This window comes from Odocoileus virginianus, chromosome 22 (assembly GCF_023699985.2).
Source record: "Odocoileus virginianus isolate 20LAN1187 ecotype Illinois chromosome 22, Ovbor_1.2, whole genome shotgun sequence".
NCBI lineage: Eukaryota > Metazoa > Chordata > Mammalia > Artiodactyla > Cervidae > Odocoileus > Odocoileus virginianus.
In genome coordinates, this window is record NC_069695.1 from 27,669,169 (window position 1) to 27,690,547 (window position 21,379).

The window sequence follows — 21,379 nt, forward strand, 5'->3', positions numbered from 1 at the left end:
TTTCTTTCTAACCTTCTTCATTCAAACTGAGACAATAAGGTCTGTTTGTACAGTTAACCAAACACTTTCACCTCCATTACTTCATTTGGTCCTGTCAACCAGGAGTGTTAACCCAGTTGTACTGAAGATGAAGAAAGAGAAAGACATGTAGTAAGACTCTGACTCCAAGACCAGACTCTCCATCAGATGAGAACTCGCATTTATCTTAGTCATAACCAGGCGTTTTGCTCTCAATTTCATCTATTCTGTACTCATCTTTGGCTTCTTAGACCCCAAACTGGCTTTTGCAGGAAACATATATAAAGTGAAATAGTGAATGAGCCTTTCAAATAATTCATTCTATGCCACTGCTGCTGCTTAGTCGCTTCAGTCATGTCTGACTCTGTGCGACCCCATAGACGGCAGCCCACCAGGCTCCCCCATCCCTGGGATTCTCCAGGCAAGAACACTGGAGTGGGTTGCCATTTCCTTCTCCAATGCATGAAAGTGAAAAGTGAAAGTGAAGTTGCTCAGTCGTGTCCGACTCTTAGCGACCCCATGGACTGCAGTCTACCAGACTCCTCTGTCCATGGGATTTTCCAGGCAAGAGTACTGTAGTGGGGTGCCATTGCCTTCTCTGGTTCTATGCCACAGTATTCAGTAAACAAAACAAGAGAGAAAAGAAGTCAACCAATTTCTTTATCCTTAGGCTAAGCTCCTGGCTTGTGTGATGAAATAGGAAAGTGACTTCTTCCTCTTCTCCCTGCTCCTTTCTCTCTCTTTTCTATGAAGACTTTGGCTCTTGTAGTTACTCTGCTGTCATCACTCTCCTGAGGCCTCCTGAGGTTCTGTGATGATCTCTCTATAGGCAGAGCCTGCTTCCTGATGCGCTGGTGGGTGGGTAGTCAAACCCACAATTCAGAGACATTGAACGAGACGCAGCTGGCTGTGGAAACCTCAGTAAGACCTTCCTCTCCTGGGAGTGAGCAGGAAAGGGGTGGCTTTGTCTAGAGTAAAGAATAACTATTACCAGGGTGGTTGAGTCTTTGTAATGCCAAAATGAAAGTCGTTTAGTCGTATCCCATGGACTATAGCCTGCTAAGCGCCTCTGTTCATGGAATTCTCCAGGCAGTTCTACTGGAGTGGGTGGCTGTTCCCTTCTCCAGGGGGTCTTCCCCACCCAGGGATCAAACCCAGATTTCCTGCATTGCAGGCGGGTTTTTTTTTTAACCATCTGAGCCACCAGGGAATCCCTGTAATGCCAAGGCCACCCTCAATGTTGGAAACAAGAAAGGAGGCAGGCAAGCAAGTAGCAGAAAATCTCTTCCTCATGTTCCTAAGCTGATAAATACCCCTGCAACTCTGTGCCGGGCCATAATTCTTATAACTTGGCTTAGGCCACAGAGTTCAACTCAGGGATGCCTAGAAGCTAAATGGGCATAGATGGACTTGAAATGGTAGAACATAAGTTCTCCATTCTTGACCATAGCTCACCAGGCTCCTCTGTCCATGGAATTCTCCAGGCAAGAATACTGGAGTGGGTTTCCATTCCCTTCTCCAGGGGATCTTTCCGACCTAGGGATGGAACCTGTGTCTCCTGCATTGCAGGCGGATTCTATACCATCTGAGCCAGCAGGGAAGCCCACTCTCCAATCTTTAGGTGCGCCATTTGTATTCCACCTTCTTCGTTTCAATTTGCATCACATCTTTCTTCTTCTTGGCACCTTCCCTAGTCCTCCGTTGGTGACAAAAAAGGGAGGGGGGGGGGGAGGTGTTTTCCAACCAAAGCAAGTTCTAGAGGAACATCTTCACAGCCTAATTAGCTCTTAGGCTCTTAATTTTGGAGAAGCATGACTGTGTACGTTTCCTAATTAGGAAACCCAAATGGGAGCAGTGACACTGCCTCCCCCAGGCAAGCTGTGTACACAGAACAGCTACCATCGGAGGGAGCTATGCCTTTTTCTCTGTAATTACTTTACCCAACTTCAGTTGCAGTTAAACTTGAACCTTTCCTCAGATGAAGGCCTTGAACCCTCTGCCCAGCTATTACATTGTGTATCAAATCACAAAGCAGTCTTGCAGCCGTCCAAGTTTAACCCTTGAATGTTGTAAGATTCCTGCCGCTTTCTTTTCTTTGCTTGGACTGTGCCTCCATGTGAAGTTGCATTTGAATTATGGGTAGAGATTCTCACATTTCCTTTTGAAGGAGGAAAAGGAAATTGTTCCTGCTCATGAAAACAGATACCTTTTTTTTTTAATGAACCTAAAATTTTGCAAACTGAATAACTATAGTAGGAGTTGTCTGGACAGTAACAAGAGGAGTTTCAACACTGCGGTGTGGACAATAGATAGCTGGTGGGAAGCTGCTGTATCACGCAGGGAGCTCAGCTCGGTGCTCCGTGATGATCTAGAGGGGTGGGATGGGGCAGGGGTAGGGGGGATGGGAGAGAGATACAAGAGGGAGGGGATATATGCATACATATAGTAGATTCACTTTGTTGGACAGCAGAAATTCACACAGCATTTTAAAGCAATTATGTTGTTTTCAGTTGCCAAGTCGTGTCCGACTCTTTGTGACTCCATGGACTGTAGGCCGCCAGGCTCCTCTGTCCATGGAATTCTCCAGGCAAGAATACTGGAGTGGGTTGCCATTTCCTTCTCCAGGGAGTCTTCCTAACCCAGGGATCGAATGTGTCTCATACATTGGCAGGTGGATTCTTTACCTCTGAACCACCAGGGAAGCCCAAAGCAATTATACCCTAGTTAAAAAAAAAAAAAAAGAGTATGACCCCAAGCCACCAGTTCCTAAAACTGATAACCAGCCATTTAACCGCTGTCCCCACAGCCTTCATGTTAAGTAAAGGGGTGGGTTCCCCCTTCACATTTCAGAAAGATGCAGCCATAAGACAGAGACCCTCCTCTTCTTATGCTTTCTGTGTACAGGCTTCTTTTGTTGCTAGGACCCTAACCCTCAGGAGGCTGTCAGTATGCAGGCAGATCTTTTCAATGGTTTTTCCCTGCTCTCCAGATTTTATCAAGGCCCTGCTTGCTCTGGCCCACCTCCCTCTGCATCCACAGGAGGCTTCTCTCTCCTGAATCTGGATTGCCCTGAGTACTTTGGGTCCCATTTAGCTCCTTCCACCCAGCTCTCTGCCCCTGGACCTTTGCACAATTTGTTGCTGTTCAGTCACTAAGTTGTGTCTGACTCTTTGTGACCCCGTGGACTGCAGCACACCAGGCTTCCCTGTCCTTCACTATCTCCTGGAGTTTACTCTAACTCATGTCCATTGAGTTGACCATGTCATCCAACTATCTCATCCTCTGTCATCCCCCTTCTCCTGCCTTCAGTCTTTCCCAGCATCAGGGTCTTTGTCAATGAGTCGGCTCTTTGCATCAGGTGGCCAAAGTCTTGGAGCTTCAGCTTCAGCATCAGTCCTTCCAATGGATATTCAGGGTTGATTTCTTTCTTTTTTTTCTTTTTAAATTTTTATTAGTTGGAGGCTAATTACTTTACAATATTGTAGTCATTTTTGCCATACATTGACATGAATCAGCCATGGATTTACATGTGTTCCCTATCCCGATCCCTCCTCCCGCCTCCCCAGGGTTGAATTCTTTTAGGATTGACTGGTTTGATCTCCTTGCTGTCCAGGGGACTCTCAAGAGTCTTCTCAAGCACCATAGTTTGAGAGCGTCAAGTCTTCGGCACTCAGCCTTCTTTATGGTACAAGAGGCACCTCCTTTATGTAGGAGGCGCTTTCTCTTCTCTAGCCTAGGAACTCTTGCTCATCCATTAGCTCAAATATTTTCTCAGGGAAGCCTTCCCCTTAGAACAGCTCAGTCCTGAAGTTTGTTCCATTTAAACTTCAGTAGTTAGGGTGTTTTCAAACTGGGAAGCACTCATAGTTCATTGGCCTTTTCCTTTAGAATACTAACTAGTTTGCAATTTTGTGTTTGTTTATTATTTGATTACCATCTGCTTCTACAACATAAGAACTATATCTGCCTTTTCTTACTAGTGTCTTCAGGGCCTAATGTAAAGCTTGGCACACAATTTGTGCCCAATAATACTTGTTAATGAGTGAGCGAATGAATATAAAGGAAAGAACACATTAGAAAAACAATTGAAAGGAAAAAAAAGAAACCAAGATTGTTAAGAAGTAGGTAAGGGAAAATCCCATGGACAGAGTGGTCTGGCGGGTTACAATCTGTGGGGTTGCAAAAAGTCAAACAGGAGTTAGTGAGTAAATACACAAGGAGAGGAATTACTGCTCCCAGGATTTGGTGATTTTATCAGTTTGGCATTAACATTTTTTGACATAGGTGTCTGAAGTCCTAGAGAATTTTTCCTAAAAATCTAACACCCCTACCCAAAAGAAGTGAAAGTAGGGACTCAAGTATATGAATTCCAAAGGTTATGGCAGCATTATTCACAATAGCCAAAAGAAAGGAGGATACAACCCAAATGTCTATTGATGGATGAATAGATACAGTAAATGTGGTCTCTATACACAATGGAATATTGTTCCATCTTAAAAAGAAATGAAACTGTGACACATGCTGTAACAGGGATAAAGCTTGAAGATGCCAAGTGAGATAAACTGGAAACAAAAGGATACATATTGTATACTTCCACTTACATGAAGAATCTAGAGTTGTCAAATTCACAGAGAAAATAGGAAGTTAAATGGTGCTTTCCGCGGGCTGACGGGGGTGGGGTGGGAGAAGAATAAGGAAGGAATGAGGAGCTAATGTTTAAGGGGTGTGGAGTTTCAGTTTGGAAGATGAAGGTGTTCTAGAGATGGATGGTGGTGATGGGTGCACAGCAGTTTGAACATACTTCACACCACTGAACGGTATATAAGAAATGGTTAAAACCATTCTATGGTGTGTATTTCTTTTCTTTTTTGTTAGTCGCTCAGTCGTGTCCCACTCTGCGATCCTATGGACTGTGGCCCCCCAGGCTCCCCGGTCCATGGGATTCTCCAGGCAAGAACACTGGAGTGGGTAGCCCTTCCCTTCTCCAGGCGATCTTCCCGACCCAGGGATCCAACCCAGGACTCCTGCATTTCTGGCAGATTCTTTACCATTTGAGCCTATATCTATTTTACCACACCTAAAACAAAAAGCAACGAAATGTTGAAAACACAAACACATACCCCTGAGATTCCCTCAAGTTCAGAGTCCATTTGCTTAAAGTGACGGCTCATTGTAGGTATATAATTCTATTTAAAACACACCTGTTCATTACCCTTCATTCTGTACTTTCTGTTTTTAAAATTTCCATATCTCCCTCTTTGCCCTCATGTTGAGTGGCAGGTAGGAGTAGCAGTCATGCAGTGTGGACATCCATGCCTTTTTCTGCAGAGGTACCTGCTCCTCTGAGGGCAGAGTTACACAAAACGAGACTACCTTCACAACAAGACATCAGGCTTGAAGCTGGCACAGCGATAAAGAATCCACCTGCCAATGCAGGAGGAGATGCAAGAGACGCAGGTTTGGTCCCGGGGTTTGGAAGATCCCCTGGAGTTGGAGATGGCAGCCCACTCCAGTATTCTTGCCTGGAGAATTCCATGGACACAGGTAGGAGCCTGGCGGGCTACGGTTCATGGAATCCCAAAGAGTTGGACATGACTAAACATGCCCACATGCAAACTTTCATTTCACACTGTTTGCCAATTAGAAACATCTCTAGGAGAAACCAATACAGCCCTTAATTGTATCTTTTCTCTGAATTTGTAAGTTTGATTGGCTCTCAGATCCAATCCGTTATTTATCTATAGAGATAATCTGAAATCCGAGAGATGGAGAGTTTAAAGCCGAATCTAGGCTTTCATTAGGATCATGCACAAGAGTACAGCTAATATATTGATCTCTAACATTGTAATGAATGAAGAAAGATCCTCTCCAATGTGGATAAAACCCTCCTGTAGATTTCCAGAATCCCAGCCCTGAAAAGGCTTACCCAGAAAATTTGGCACGTAATGATGAAAATCTGTGTCCAAAACCATCATCTCTGGACATTTAGAAAATGAGTTATAATTATCAGACAATATTATATTTGTTTCAGGTGTACAACATATTCAATATTTTTTCAGCATTTTTATGCATTATGAAATGATCATGGCAGTAAGACCAGTCACCATACAAAGCTGTTACAATATAATTAAGTATATTTCCTATGGGAACATTATACCCTGTGACATATTTACTTGTCATCACACACGAGCATCACTGGTCTAACTCACCACCTTAGAGGAAAAACATTTAGAGAGCTCAGCTAAGGATGTGTTCTTTTTTTTTTTTTTTTTTTGCTTCATTGTATGTTTTGCAGGATCTTAGTTCTCCAACCAGGGATTGAACCCTTTTCACAGCTGTGGATGCACTGAGTCCTAACCACTGGACCACCAGGGAATGCCCTATCTAAATACTGTGTCTAAAACTATTTGTAAGCAGTAAGAAAAGGACTTTGAAGTTGCCCTCAACATGAATTCAGTCTTCTGGGGAAACAATTTTCTACAACCACTTTTGAACTCCAACCTACAACCAAGTAGTTGGCAGACATGAGAAGGTTACTGAGTCCATCGCGAATCTAGTGAAACCATGAATCCTCTCTCTTCCAAAGTGAACTCACAAAATAATCCACATTTCCTTTGAGGAGTTCTTGTCCCCTTGAAGCACATCTGTTGACTCCAGGTAAATTACCCTGTTCTCCATTCTCTTCCCCCCTACTCCCGAGAGGCCCTTCCTCATTATTAAAGAATCACATAATTTCATATTTAAAGACGACCTTCAGGATCATGTAATTCAATCTCTTTTTTAATAGTTGAAGAAACTTAAGCCCAGGGAGATTAAGTGATTAATGTCTCACTGGATTAAAACCAACCTATCTAGAATTAGTTGTAGGCTCTTTTCATGGTCCTCATTCACGTTTGTCTAGGAGATGTAACTCACAAGAACTTAATCAAGTGGACCCCATTTTAACATGTGGAGTTCACTATTTTTCTTTCAGATAACACTTTGGAATCCATTGAGGCTGGGCATGATGTGAACAGTTGAACATCAACCTTTCATCTAGTTGAAATCTAGTTGATTAATCTAGTCCCAGTGCATCATTTCAAAACCATAAGCCCCAGGTCCACAAACCCAAACTGCCCCTGCTTCTTGTCCTGGAATGTTTTTATGTAAATCTCTGGAGTTTGATGAGGATGTTTGGTTGTGCAGGGTGTAGGGATGGGAATCCAGACAAGATTACACTGAGCTGGACTGTGTGGGATAGGTTGTGGCAGCCACAGGATAGGTGCTGAAAGATGATGAGGGGACGAATTAGTGAAGCTCCGTGACCAAGCTACGTGCCTCCTGGAACATCTGAGAGAGGAGTGTGGTATGGTGAAAAGACCATCGGTTTAATGGTCCAAGTTGGTTCTGTCATCTACTAGCTGTGTAACCTTGGGCTTCCCAGGAGGCTCGGTAAATCCACTTGCCAAGCAAGAGATATGGGTTTGATCCCCATAGGGATCCAGGGGTAGGAAAGATCCCCTGGAGAAGGAAATGGCAACCCACTCCAGTATTCTTGCCTGGGAAGTCCCTTGAACAGAGGAGCTTGCCGGGCTACAGTCTGGGGTCGCAAAGAGTTGGGCATGTATTAGAGGCTAAACAACAGCAACCTTGGTCAAATGAACTTGCGTACATCAGTTTGCTTATGTATAAAATGAGAGTAATTAATACTTACCTTGTGGTTGTGTTAGATGGATAAAAGATGACATAAAGTTCCTGGTATGTACGACACATGCAAAAAAATGTTCACATGCAGGTACATATGATGTATGTGTGTGCATGTTATATTTGTATGTAGGGGGTGGGGTGAGTGTGTGTGTGTGTATGTGTGTGTGTGTTGGATTCCAAAGGAAAAGTTGGGGTTTTCTATGATAAAGTGTTGCTTTTTTTTTTTAAAAGATAACAGGTGATGCTCTCTATAACACACATTCTGCAGTTTCTAGCAGTGTGTGAGGTATGAGTGTGAGCATTGTCATGAACTATTCCTTCCTGCTTCACTCAGACATCATGGAAACAAGCTTAAAGGGAAACAGTATGACTTCAATGTATCCCCCACCTCTCAGAAAAAAAGAAAGCAAAGAAAAAAATTCTCAAAAAATTCTGTCAACTCATAGAGTGTTTATTAAACATTTTATTTCCCCAGCACAAAATGGAGGGAAAGTAATTCCAGCTAACAATGTTTACTGTCTAATTGGGAAAATAATATTTTATACAGCAGACAACCAGAGAACCATACAAGGTGGTATGCAAACCATTACCAACTTGCTCTGTGTTCAGAAGAATGGTCTCAGGGGCTGGAGTTGACTTGTAAAGGCATCTTGGGAGGCTATCTAGAGTTGTATTTGAAAGTGAGCTTTAGAGGCATGAGTCCTTGAACCACTACCATAGTTTTCTCTTGTCACTAAATTCTAATCCTTGATCACCTCATTTGCGAAAAGAAGAAAATATTTGCTTCTCAGGTATTTTGAAGATTCAGCAGATAAGATATATAGATCACTAAGCACAGACTCTGCCACATAGTGAGAAATATCAGCAAATTGGTCATATATATACATATATATATATATATTTCTCATTAAAGGTGAATCTCAAATAATCACAAGTATTGTCAAGGGTGTGGGGAAATTGGAGCCTTCATACACTGCTCACAAGTTGAGTGAAAGCCACTCAGTTGTGTGAAAGTCACTCAGTTGTGTATGACTCTTTGCAACCCCATAGACTATACAGTCCACGGAATTCTCCAGGCCAGAATACTAGAGTGGGTAGCCATTCCCTTCTCAACCCACAACCCAGGGATTGAACCCAGGTCTCCTGTGTTACAGGTGGATTCTTTACCAGCTGACCCACCAGGGAAGCCAAGAATACTGGAGTGGGTAGCCAATCCCCTTTCCAGCAGATGTTTCCGACTCAGGAATTGAACCGTGGTCTCCTGCATTGCAGGCTGATTCTTTACCAGCTGAGCTACCAGAGAAGCCCCATGGGGATGTAAAATAGTGCAGCCACTTTGGAAAATAGTCTGGCAGGTTTCCAAAATATTAAGCACAGAGTTACCATAGGACCAAGCCATTCCACTCCAAGAGAAATGAAAAGATATATACACACAAACACATACACAAATATTCAGAACAGCATTATTCTTAGCCTCAAATTAGAAACAACGAAATGTCCATCAATGATGAATGGATGAACATAACGTCATGTATCCACACAGTGAAATATTATTCAGTAACAGAAAAAAATGAAGTACTAATACACACTAAAATATGGGTGAACCTTGAAATCCAGATGAAAGAAGCCAGGTACAAAAGATCCATTTATGTGATTTATGATTTCATTTGTGTGAAATGTCCAGAACAGGTGGATCATCCATAGAAGTCAAAGTAGATTTGTAGCTACCAGGGCACAGTGTGGGTGGTGATGAAAAAAGAATAATTGCTAATGGATCTGAGTTTGCTTTTGGGGGTGATGAAAATACCCTGGAATTAGTGGTGGTGGTTGCCCAACATTGCAAATGTACCAAATGACTGTATGCTTTAAACTAGTGAGGCAGATGGTATGTGAACTAAATCTCAATAAAGCAGTTTAAAAAAAATTGATTTTTTTTTTTTTTTAATTTTTAACTTTTTATTTTGTATTGAGGTATAGCCAACTGGGGCTTCCCAGGTGATGCTGGTAGTAAAGAACCCGTCTGCCAGTGCAGCATTTGTAAGAGACATGGGTTTGATCCCTGGGTTGGGAAGATCCCTGAAGGAGGCGTGGCAACCCACTCCACTATTCTTGCTGGAGAATCCCCTGGACAGAGGAACCTGGCGGGCTGTGGTCTGTAGGGTCACAAAGAGTCGGACACTACTGAAGCAACTTAGCACACACACATACAGATAGCCGATTAACAGTGTTGTGATGGTCTAAAGTGGACAGCCAAGGGAGTCAGCCATACCTAGACATGTATCCATTCTCCCCCAGACTCCTCTCCCATCCAGGCTGCCACATGACATTGAGCAGAGTTAAAGGACATGAGGTATTAGGACAAGTGGAGAGAAGCAAGCCAGCAAAGCAGAGCAGACAGGGGCCCTGGGATCCCGGCAGCTGAAACGGGGATTTGGGCGAATTGTGGGAGGGGCTGGGGCGTCAAGGTAGGTCGGTGAAGATCACGTGTAATAGTTCAGCGTTAGCCTACGATGCAATCTGAGGCCACCATGGGGTGACAGGCAGGGTAGAAAACGTGGAATTTTTCAGATGTATCGGTATGTAGCAGGGACTGGAATGAGCAGGGGGGGAAATCAGAGAACTCTAGAGTAGCTTCTGACAAAAGAGGAGACGTGTGTGTGTGTGTGTGTGTGTATGCGCGCTGTGTGTGGGTCCTGGGTGCGTGTGTTAGTCTATGAGGGACCCGCGGGCATCAGGGCCGGGCCTCCTCGTGGTGCAGTGCGGGGTCCGGCCTCCGGGGGGCGCTGTGACCGCGAGCGGATCCGCCTGGTGGGGGTCGCACCACCACGTGGCGAGAACCCCCATCCTTGCTCACAGCCCCTCTCACTTTCTCTGAAAATTGTCCTTGAGGTAGGAAGAGCCTCATTTTCCGTACAGAACAAACACAAATACGATATTTCATATCTTCCCTGCCATTTTCGCCTTTGTCTGTAATTGGAAACTCTCGCCCCCAGTCTTACCTGTAGGATTCTGTCTTCAAACGTGCGATCCTCTTTCTCCCCTTGCCAGGCCCTCCCCGTCTGTCTTCTGTATTTCCCCTTCAAATTTTCACGACCTCTGATTTTATTCGTCAGTTCTTTTGATTAGGGATGGTAACGGAGGAGGGCAGGAGGGGTTGGGGGGTGGGGGGGGTGGGATTCTTCTGTTTCATTAGTTTCTGATGAAGCGCGCGGCTTGGCCAGGCTGCGTTCATAAATCCACACACTTTTCCGTCTGGCAGGCTCCCCTCTCCGTCTTTCTTGCAGACTCCGGTTTTGTGCTCAGAGACGCGGAGACCTTGAGCCTCGCTACTCGGCGTCTTAATTCGCCTCCAGCCGATTCTGAATGTTGAGCTTCTCTTTGCCCTTCAGCTTGCTATTCACCATTTTCTTCTTATTCCTGGATTTTGCCCTTTTCCCTCAAGTTCACCGTTTGAGACTTTCTCTTGGGAGTCACCCTCAATGACAGCATCAAACTTGTCTCTAGTGGGGATGCGGCTGTCCGCAGCCCGGCCTATTAGACAGCCTCTGGCCCTGTGCAGAGAAGAGTCGCTGTGCTGAGTTAGCATTTCTTATCATCTTGTATTGTGATCAGTGCCCCAAAGAGAACTGAACTAGCATCGTCTTCAACAATTTTAATTGTCAAACCCCCAGCTTCCCTGGTGGCCCAGATGGTAAAGAATCTGCCTGCCGATGCAGGAGAGGAGGGTGGGAAAGATCCCATGGAGAAGGGCATGGCAACCGGCTCCAGTATTCTTGCCTGGAAAATTCCATGGACAGAGGAGCCTGGCGGACTACAGTCATGGGGTCACAAACAGCCCCACACAAATGAGCAACTAACACACTTCCTCTGAGGGACACACCTGGATCCTGACTTTTAATTTGCTTCTGAGCCTTTGTTTTGTGAACTTTGGCCAGTCTTTCAGCTTTATCAGTGAGAATGCATTTCAGGAATCTCACACATCCACACCTTCTAGGTGAGAAGGAAGGCAAACAGCCCTCCAGGGCTGCCTTGATCTAGTCCCAACCCCTCAAGGCTGCCTTTGCCATCCAGCATACAGGAGAGTTAGCTTCCTACTGCAGCCTTCCTCCTGACAACACAAGAAAGTTTCCAGTCCTTGCAAAGTTTCATACTCTGGTCCCTATTGTTGGCATCAGTCTTCTGGATTGTGAAGGGCCTTTTGTATGAGACCTTTCAGTAGAAACCAGAGCTTCTCCACTCTTGTAATGAAGCAACACACCATGTTTCATAAAATCCAAACTGACATCAATTTTAAGACATATTTTATGTCCCCCACACAAAAATAGAATGTAGTCAATTAAACTATGACAATCGCTGATTGTAAGACCATCATGTGGAAAAAAATATACAACTTAGGATCATAAAATATGTAGCACAGTGGTTGCATGTTGAGGTCAACCAGCTAGGGTTTGAATCTCAGCTCTATTTAATGTCTGACCTTGGGCAAGCCACTTAACTTCTCCTTGCCTCAGTTTCCTCATCTGTCGGGATGATCATTATAGTATCTACTTAGAAGGATAGGTAAGGATTAAATAAGTGTCTATACACACAACACTTAGAAGCTGGGTATAATAAAGGCTCAATAAGTGTCAACACCTTCTATCTGAATGCTAATAAACAGTATGTGCGTGTGCATGCTCAGTCGCTAAGTCGTGTTTTACTCTTTGCCATCTCATGGCCTGTAGCCCACTGAGCTTGTCTGTCTGTCAGGTTTTCCAGGCAAGAATACTGAAGTGGGTAACCATTTCTTCCTTCAGGGGATCTTCCCCATCCAGGGATCGAACCCAGGTCTCTTGCACCTTCAATATTTGCAGGCAGATTCTTTACCGCTGGCGGAGGCAGGAGGAGAAGGGGACAACAGAGGATGAGATGGTTGGATGGCACCAATGACCCGACGGACATGAGTTTGAGCAAGCTCCGGAAGGTAGTGATGGACCGGGAAACCTGGCATGCTGCAGTCCATGGGGTCACAAAGAGTCGGACACAACTGAGCAATTGAACTGACTGAATCTTTACCACTCAGCCACCTGAGAAGCCCCTTTTTAAAGTATTATACACGCCATGCATCTTAGACTGCATTAACTGTTGCTGAGTTATCTTGACATGCTCTATTTTGATGTTTTTTTCTCTCTCAATAGCCACTTAACCATTTTAAAGTGCAAGTTGCACATTTGTTAAGGCTTAAATTGGCTAGTTTTTTTTTTTTGCCTCTATATTCTGACTCCACTAATGGTAGCCTCAACCAAGCAGAAAGCAGATAGCCACAGTATCATTTTGAGGATCTGGGCAGGAAAATATGAATAAGGAAAGAAAGAAAATAGTGGGGAAGCCAGTAGGTTCTCTGTTTATTCACTGACAAAGAAGTGGCTATTTAAAAATGGATTTTCAAGAAGGAAAAAAGAATCAAGTAAAAATAACAGTTAATTTTAGAAATTTTAGTTTCGATTGAAGATTGCTGATCTGCTTGTTACTTTTTTTTTGAGAGAGACATTTAGAATCAGAAAAATAACTGTTGCTCAGCTATTCAACTTAAAGATATTTAAGTGTTTTAGTTGGCTTATAATCTGATAGTCAAAGTTTAAAAAATTATTTTAGTGAAAAAACCTTAGAGCAATTTCCTCTACCCACCTTGGGCTTCCCAGGTAGCACAGTGGTAAAGAATCTGCCTGCCAAAGCAAGAGACCAGGGTTCAATGCCTGGGTCGGGAAAGATCCCCTGAAGAAAGAAAAGGCAACCCACTCCAGTATTCTTGCCGGGAAAATCCCATGGACAGAGGAGACTGGCGAATCCATGGGATCACAAAGAGTGAAAGGTGACCAAATAACTGAACACCTGAACACACACACAACCCACCTTGAGATTAGTGTATGTTTTTCTATTTTTTCTGGAGAGGCATTTAAAACAATTGGATTTCATGTTATAATCATTCTATCATTAAGACACTGAATCAGGTAATCATTTCATTTGCTTCACAGATGATCACCAAAAGATACTCTTGTCATCAAGGCTTTATTGATGTCTGTGGGGTTTTGTCCACATGGTACAGAGTTGACAAGCTAAATGAAAAAAGGAAAGCATGCTGGACTGAGCAAGTGACTTTGTTTGTGGTATTTGTATTGTGGCTGAAGCAGATAAATGGCTAGAGAGTAGTATCGCCATCGACTGGGGATAGACCGTGTGTCACATAGACCTCTGTGAGTTCATCTTGGGACCAACTACTGGGGTCAGCCTCCATCTCTCTTAGGACCTTTTTCAGAAGAGAGATGTGAAGTTCCAGGCTGTTAAGGAAACTGTTGTGTTTCAGTGACGTTCAGGTGTCATAGCTTGTAACACCAACTATGGTTTTATGTTCCACCAAGAAAACAAAAATTATTCCTACAACTGTAGCACCATGATTTTTTTTTTTATGCCTTAGAATTTTTATTGGAAAGGGGTTTTTTTGTTTTGTTTTGTTTTCTTTTACGTTTTCTTTGATGTGGACCATTTTTAAAGTCTTTAGTGAATTTGTTACAATACTGCTTCTATTTTATGTTTTGGTTTTTTTTGACCCCAAGGCATGAGGGATCTTAACTCCCCAACTAGGGATTGAGCCTGCATCCCCTGCATTGGAAGGTGAAGTCTTAACCACTGGACTGCCAGGGAAGTCCCTGGAAAGGTTCTTGTACTTATTTTGGCATTGATTTTGCCCCTGTGTGTCTCTTGTGCATATGTAAAAAGAAAACTAAAAATGAAATACACTGACTAAGGAATTCACAAAACTTCATTTTCAGAATGCGATTCTTATGAATCAGTTTCCGACTTGGAGTCTGTCATCTTCATGTTTTGCTGTGCAGGCTTGTGCTCTGTGCCATCAAAAGCATTGGTGATGGAGCATTTCCTAAAAGGTTCCTCTTCTACTGTCTCTAGGATTCCCTTCTGAGCCACTTCACATGTTTTATGCCAGTCTAAAGGCAGTGATAACTGTGGCCAACTACTGGTGGCTAACGGTGATGGCAAGATGCATTTTGATTTCAGAAATATTAAAATGTGGGTAAAGATGTGTCTCTTTAAAAAGTGATTTTATTTATTTAATTTTGGCTGTGCTGGGTCTTTGTTGCGTCACCGGCCTTCTCTAGTTGCGGCGAATGGCGGCTACTCTTCGCTGTGGTGAGCGGGCTTCTCATTGCAGTGGCTTCTCTTGTTGCTGAGCACAGGCTCTAGGGTGCCCTGGCTTCAGTAGTTCCACTTCCCAGGCTCTAGAGCACAGGTGCGGTAGTTGTGGCACACAGGCTTTGTTGCTCTGAGGTATATGGGATCTTCCCGGACCAGGGATTGAACACGTATCTGCTGCCTTGGCAGGTGGAGTCTCCACCACTGAGCCTCCAGGGAAGTCCCAAAATGTCTCTTTAGGTTCCTGAAGAGGTCTGTCTCTCTCTTACCCTGGACACAAAGGAGGCTTTTGTCCTCTGGTTCCAGAAGCTGACGTTTCACACCAAAGGGCAGTGGCAAGTGCTGGGTTGAATCGGTATTTAAATCGGTATTTCTATTAATTTATCGGTATTTATCGGTATTTATATTAATCGGTATTTTCAGCTCCTCACCTCCCACTCAATAGCTCAGATCTCCTGTGTTCCCTTTCAAACCTCTGATGAAGGCAACTGGGTGAACCTTTGGGGGAAAAGAAAAATCAAAACCCAGTACAGAACTTGTTTTGGACCTGTTCCCTCTCAACACTTCCTGGTGATGTCAGCGGAAGTTCTCTGGAGCCCATCACTCCGTAAACATGGGATGAAGATTCTGTTGCTCCATACTGTGCAAGGTGGTTGGCGAAGAAAATTGTGACATTTTCCAGGTATAGATGACAGTCACTCTGAGGAAAGCACTGTTCTGAGTCTTTTGGGTATATGCTTTCATTGGCGTTCGTAACCTAATGCTTATAGCTAAGTGGGGCTGAGAAGGCCACATCTGTTGGGAAGGAAAAGTCTCATGTCTGTGGGTTTTCGGGGACAACCTGCATTACCATAATCTTAACACATAATTCAATCTGCCTGGAGAGATGAGCTCTTTGCCTAACACCCAGCAGGACAGATCGCACTCAGGAAGGTCATCCAAGATGTTCGCTCTTTGTGCACGAAAATGCATCAGTCTGTCTTTTCCATTTTGCCATTTCCCGTTTTCTTTGAACACCGGAGTTTGTTTATTCGATTGTTTTGTATTTAGGTAGCTGGGGACTGAGATATTTCTTTTCTGTTTGTTTCTCCAGCTCTTTTTACAGTTTAACAAGTCAAATACAAAACTCAGGGGACTTCATAACCCTCATGATGGAGCTCTGAATAGCATCCCATTATTGATTGGAAATACTGCATTGGAATGCCGCGGAAGAGCCCCAAACCAAAACTTTTCAGATGCCTGAAGCTGTGAGCTTTCCAATTAGGCTGAAAGTTTCCCCTGATAACCAGTAGTGCTGAAGCTTTTAATATTGTTTTGGCCTATCAGTTCTTAGCACGATTTTCTAGTTATGAAGGCCAGCGGATCACTCGGAGTCAGCGAGATAGCTCGTACATCCCACTTGCACACTTTCTGATCAAATATGCTATCTGAAAAAAAAGGTATCTTCGGCTTCACGTAAACTGATCATAATTGGGAGCAGTTCGTCTTTCCCTTCTTCAATGCTATCTCCTCCTGTGCAGCCTATTTTGCATCCAGAGATACATTTGAAAGTCGAAATCCCTTCGAGCTAAATATTCTAAACTGACAGAAGAATTTCTAGTGGCACACCAGCCTGGAGCCATGTTTTTATGAGGACATCACTTTCTATTTCTGAGCTTCAGTGTGCACTCTGGCTTCCTTATTGCTGGGAGCCATGCCACATCAACTTGCCTCCTTCTCAGCTTTTAATGTTTTTTTAATGGAGTCCAGTTTTCCGCCTAAGTTATGGCTAGCCTTCTGACAAACCATCAGACACCTAAGCAACCGGAATGGAGGTGTCCAGATGTGACATGGTGTGGGGGTAAGCTTGCATGCCACTGAACAAAACCATATTCTAAGAATTCCTTTATACCTAGCCTCTGAATGTGCCATGAAGGCTAAAAGGGGCTTAAGAAAAACATTTTAAAAATTAATATGTGACCTGAAGTCTTTTCTTGTAAGCCACTAGCAAAGGCAATCATTTCTCAATCTGACTGGCATGGTGAGTGTGTTGCCTGAACAGTGAAATAGCAGCATAGCTGAATTTTTTTTTTTTTTTCTCAAGCTTAAAATTGCTCGTGGAGCTCTGAGGTTAGTTATCTAATGAAACAAAAGCAAGGGTGCTTTGCATGTACCTGGTCATTCAGAAGAACTTAAATAATTGTAAAGTACAAAATGATGAATCATTGCAGATGCAAATTCATCTAGGACAGTGGTATTTCTGTGATAAAGGAAGAAGTCTATGTTCTTGAAAGTCAGCAATCTATACAACTTGGAAGACATCAGCAGAACATTTGGTAATTAAATATGCCCTCAACTGAGAAATAATGCCTGGAGTTGTCCTGCTGGTAAGTAAAAGGTATGCCTTTATGCCTGGGTTTTACGATTTCTGCTTGGAATAATGTAGGTGTTCCAGTTGTGAGGGTACACAATCTATAGAATAATGTGAGTAAATGTTCTAAGAGACAGAATTCATCTTATCTTTTTAGATTCACAACAGCTGAGTCTTTCTTGGGATTCAGATTTCAGCTCAGTGTTTTCCGCTCCCCCAGGAAACCTTCCCATCCTTGTGAGCCCACTCTGTGTCATCATCTTACTTTATTTTTATTGTTGTTTGAAATGATTGTCTTCATTTGTTGACTGGTTTGTTGATGCCTCTGCCTGGTAGAAAATCAACTCATTGAGAGTGGGATGTTGTTAACTGTCTCCTTTACCACTTTACCCCAGCTCCTAGAAGCAGTGACTGGTACATTGCAGGTTTTCAATAAATAATGAATGAATGCATGTATGAAAGCAGAATTATGACTACAATATAATTCCAAAAAGAGTTATAAAACATTGGATGGCTCGTGAGCTGGGTGTAAGATATGGCTGTTTATGACATCTGAAATGTAGTCTAATGAGGTCAGGAATTTTCTTTTTTCCTTTTTTTCCCCCCACACCACATGGCTTGCAGGATCTTAGTTCTCAGACTAGGGACTGAACCTGGGTCACTACAGTGAAAGCACTGAGTCCTAACCACCCACTACCAGGGAATTCTTAGGAATTTTCTTTATACTTGAAAAGAATTCCTACAGCATCAGGCATGGCATCTGATATTTTAAGCAATTGGAGGTGGGTTGATGCAGAGGTGTTGGGGAGATGAGCTGGTGTTATATTCATTCCAGGGCTGTTATAGAGAATGTTCAGGGAGGGGGTTCTCTCAGAGTGCCCACTGACTTGCCCAGGAATAAGACCTGCAATACCAAATTACCATGATTGACGGGGACCATCCTTTCCAGTGTCAGAATTCCTTGAACAAAGTTTGAAATTCCTTGAACAAAACATTTTTCCTTGGACGAAGGATAGGAAAGTATTTTAGAATTGATTAATATTTGGGGTACTTTCTGTTAGTACATCTTGCAGTCTTTTACATCGGTAAAAACTGTTATTACCAACAAAGCAGTTTGGCTGATGGAGTCTGATATTCATTAGAAAGATTAGTAACTTAAAGAAAAGTACTTCTTTGAATTTGATGTATTTTACAGGAAGGGGCCTAGTTTGATGTTGCCCAGCTTAGCTTTTCGTACAAATTGCCCTTCAGGAGTGTTTTTTAATCTGATGCATTTTTATCCCTATCTTCTGAAGTGGCATTAAAAAAAAAAAATAGGTGGCTAGAGTAACATGGAAAGCAGCTTTTATTCACTCCAAGGACAACTAATGCATATACAACCAAGGGCAGAATTAGTCTCTAGGTGCATATATTAGCCTAAGGGTGTCATGGGTGTCTGTGTCTTACTTAGGAAACTCTTTAAAAAATAATTACCTTGTGATTAGTATCTGATGCTAGTGGTATATTTTCCCTTGAAATGTCTGAGGTCTTTATTTCCTTGAGACAATGAATGAACTTCTTTTCACCTTGTTCTTGGCTGTGTTTCTTCCTTGATCTTAATAAAGACTCACAAGCCTTCCTGGTGGCTTCCCTGGTGGCTCAGATGTAAAGAATCTGCCTGCAATGTAGGGGACCTGGGTTCAACCCCTGGGTCAGGCAGATCTCCTGGAGAAGGAAATGGCTACCCATTCCAGTATTCTTGGAGCTTTCCTGGTAGCTCAGACAGTAAAGAATCTGCAATACAGGAGACACAGTTTTTCAATCCTTGGGTCAGGAAGATCCCTTGGAGAAGGGAATGGCTACCCACTCCAGTATTCTTGCCTGGAGAGTTCCATGGACAGAGAAGCCTGATGGGGTATAGTCCATGGTGTCTCAAAAAGCAGGACACAACTAAGCAACTAACTCTTTCACTTTCACACACCAAGGCACTCTTGTTGGTCCGCTGTCCCTGTCAATGGTAGATTTCCCAGTAACAGTTTCTCTTCATACTATAATTCCAGTCTGGTCAAATCGCAAATACTTACTAATGCCTTTTTTCATATTTAAGATATATATTCTCTACCAGGTGGGATATAATCAGAAAAACAGAATTAGCATTTTCGTATGGATTCTATCGAATGCTTCTGTTGGGTCCAGCTACCAGTGGAAGCCATCAGAAGAATGAGTTTATAAGTTTGACTAAATGTGGGAAACAGAGGCACAACAGTGCTTGCTCTTCCCAGTTAAAACTCATTGATAAAATTTTTTTCATGTTCAAAGACTCTTCAAAAATGAGTTTGGGGGCAATTTAATCACAGCTTTTAATCACCAACCACTGCCTGACTCTTTCATCATTTCAGGGGTTTCAAGAGGACAGTGGATGGTGTATGGATGATGGCAATGACTAGATTGTGAACCACATGTGGGAAAGCCATAATCCGTGGCTTTGATGTCAAGAAGCCACAGCCCACCAATCCAATGATATCAGCATGATGGGTGAGGAATGGTCAGGCTGTTGTTACTGGCTTTTCAAAAATCAGGAGCTAGTAATGAGGGTTTCCTGGTGGCTCACTGGTAAAGAATCTGCCAGCCGATGCGGGAGACGGGTCCAGATCCCTGGTCTGGGAGAATCTCACAAGCTTCAGAGAAACTTCACAACTATTGTGCCTGTGCTCTAGAGCCCAGAGCTGCAACTACCGAAGCCTGCATGCCCCGGAGGCCGTGCTCTGCAACGAGAGAAGCCGTTCACTGAGAAGCTCACACAACACAACTAGGGAGTAGCCCCCGCTCTCCGCAACTGGGGAAAAGCCCTCTCAGCGATAACAGACCCAGCACAGCCAAAAAAAGCAAAATTATTTTTTAAAAAGGAGCTAATGAACTCTTCTTCTAGGGAGGGACATATATATGAACGGGCTCTTTTGGGGGGAAAAAAAAAAACCGAATGTAATTGCCCCATTGTTGGACTTATTTGAAGTATTTTGCACTTGAAAAATGTGTGTTTTTGGTCGCACAGCATGTGGGATCATAGTTCTCTGACCAGGGATCAGACCTGCACCCCCTACATTGGAAGCATGGAGTCTCAACCAGTGGACCACAAAGGAAGTCCCCTTATTTGAAGCATTTTGTTCATGTTTTCTTTTTTTTTTTTTGCCAGTTCATCAGATATTTTTTATTTTTATTTTTTTATTATTATTTTTTTCCATTTATTTTTATTAGTTGGAGGCTAATTACTTTACATCATTGCAGTGGTTTTTGTCATACACTGAAATGAATTAGCCATGGATTTACATGTATTCCCCATCCCGGTCCCTCCCTTGTTCATGTTTTCTAAAATAGAGATGTGCAGGAAGAAAGGGCATGTCTGTGAAGATGATGAGATCAGTAGTTGGGGTTCTTGGAGGATAGGGTATGGCCTTCTAGAATTTGTCATTAAAGTGTTTCATTATGTTTTTTTTCCAGAAAAAAAGGATGAGAGAAGAAAGAACCTGGAACAAGGGAGAAGGGATGAAGAAGGATGGAGATCAGGAACATGGCCAACCTGGATTCTCATTTGTAACTAGGGAGTAAGGGCTTGCCTTCAGAAGCTTGCATGTCATATTTAACTGGTGCCTTCCTATAACATCTTGACTTAATAAAGAGACTAGCAAAAGGAAAAGAAGAAAAATGAAAGAAAAAAATCCGCAGCAAGACAATAAAAAGTTTCCTCTTCACACCCACCGCCGTGAGGGTTTTTCCTTTGTGCCTCATGGCTTATCCCACTGAAACGCATCAATTTTTGCTTTTATGCTGGAAATGTCCAAAAAACATCTGAAGCTTCCCAGCCACCCCTTGGGGGTGAGAACGTTTCACGGTGTGTCTCCAGGGAAGGCTAGGGGGCCAGGGTCGGGTAGAGACAAGGCTTTCTCCCCTTCACAGGGGAACAAAGGACAGAACCTCAGAGTTCTTGACCCAACGTGTGACCTTGGGCCCAAGGCAAAACATTTTATCTCTGGGTCCTAGTGACATAAGCTCTCTGGGCTCTGTGATTGTGCTCTAGGATGTGATCAAAAACCTTTGATGGAATTACTGCCTCCTCTCTCTCTCTCTCTCTGCCCGGCCATTTATTATTCTGTATATTTT

At 43.2% G+C, this 21,379-nt stretch overlaps 1 long non-coding RNA gene across 4 annotated transcripts in view; it reads left to right on the plus strand.

Annotated features, from left to right (window-relative positions):
- The window catches only part of LOC110143910 (uncharacterized), a 35,115-nt gene extending 14,139 nt beyond the window's left edge, over positions 1 to 20,976 (plus strand). Inside the window, exons 2-6 of one of the 4 annotated variants that reach the window (XR_002315733.2) lie at positions 15,377 to 15,574; positions 15,986 to 16,732; positions 17,103 to 17,258; positions 19,621 to 19,756; positions 20,720 to 20,976. This is a non-coding gene — a long non-coding RNA (uncharacterized lncRNA). Of the gene's footprint in view, positions 1 to 15,376; positions 15,575 to 15,985; positions 17,270 to 19,620; positions 19,757 to 20,719 lie in introns of all 4 variants that reach the window. The other 3 variants (XR_011482748.1, XR_011482746.1, XR_011482747.1) reach the window with 3 other exon arrangements.
- Positions 20,977 to 21,379: the final 403 nt, after the last annotated feature.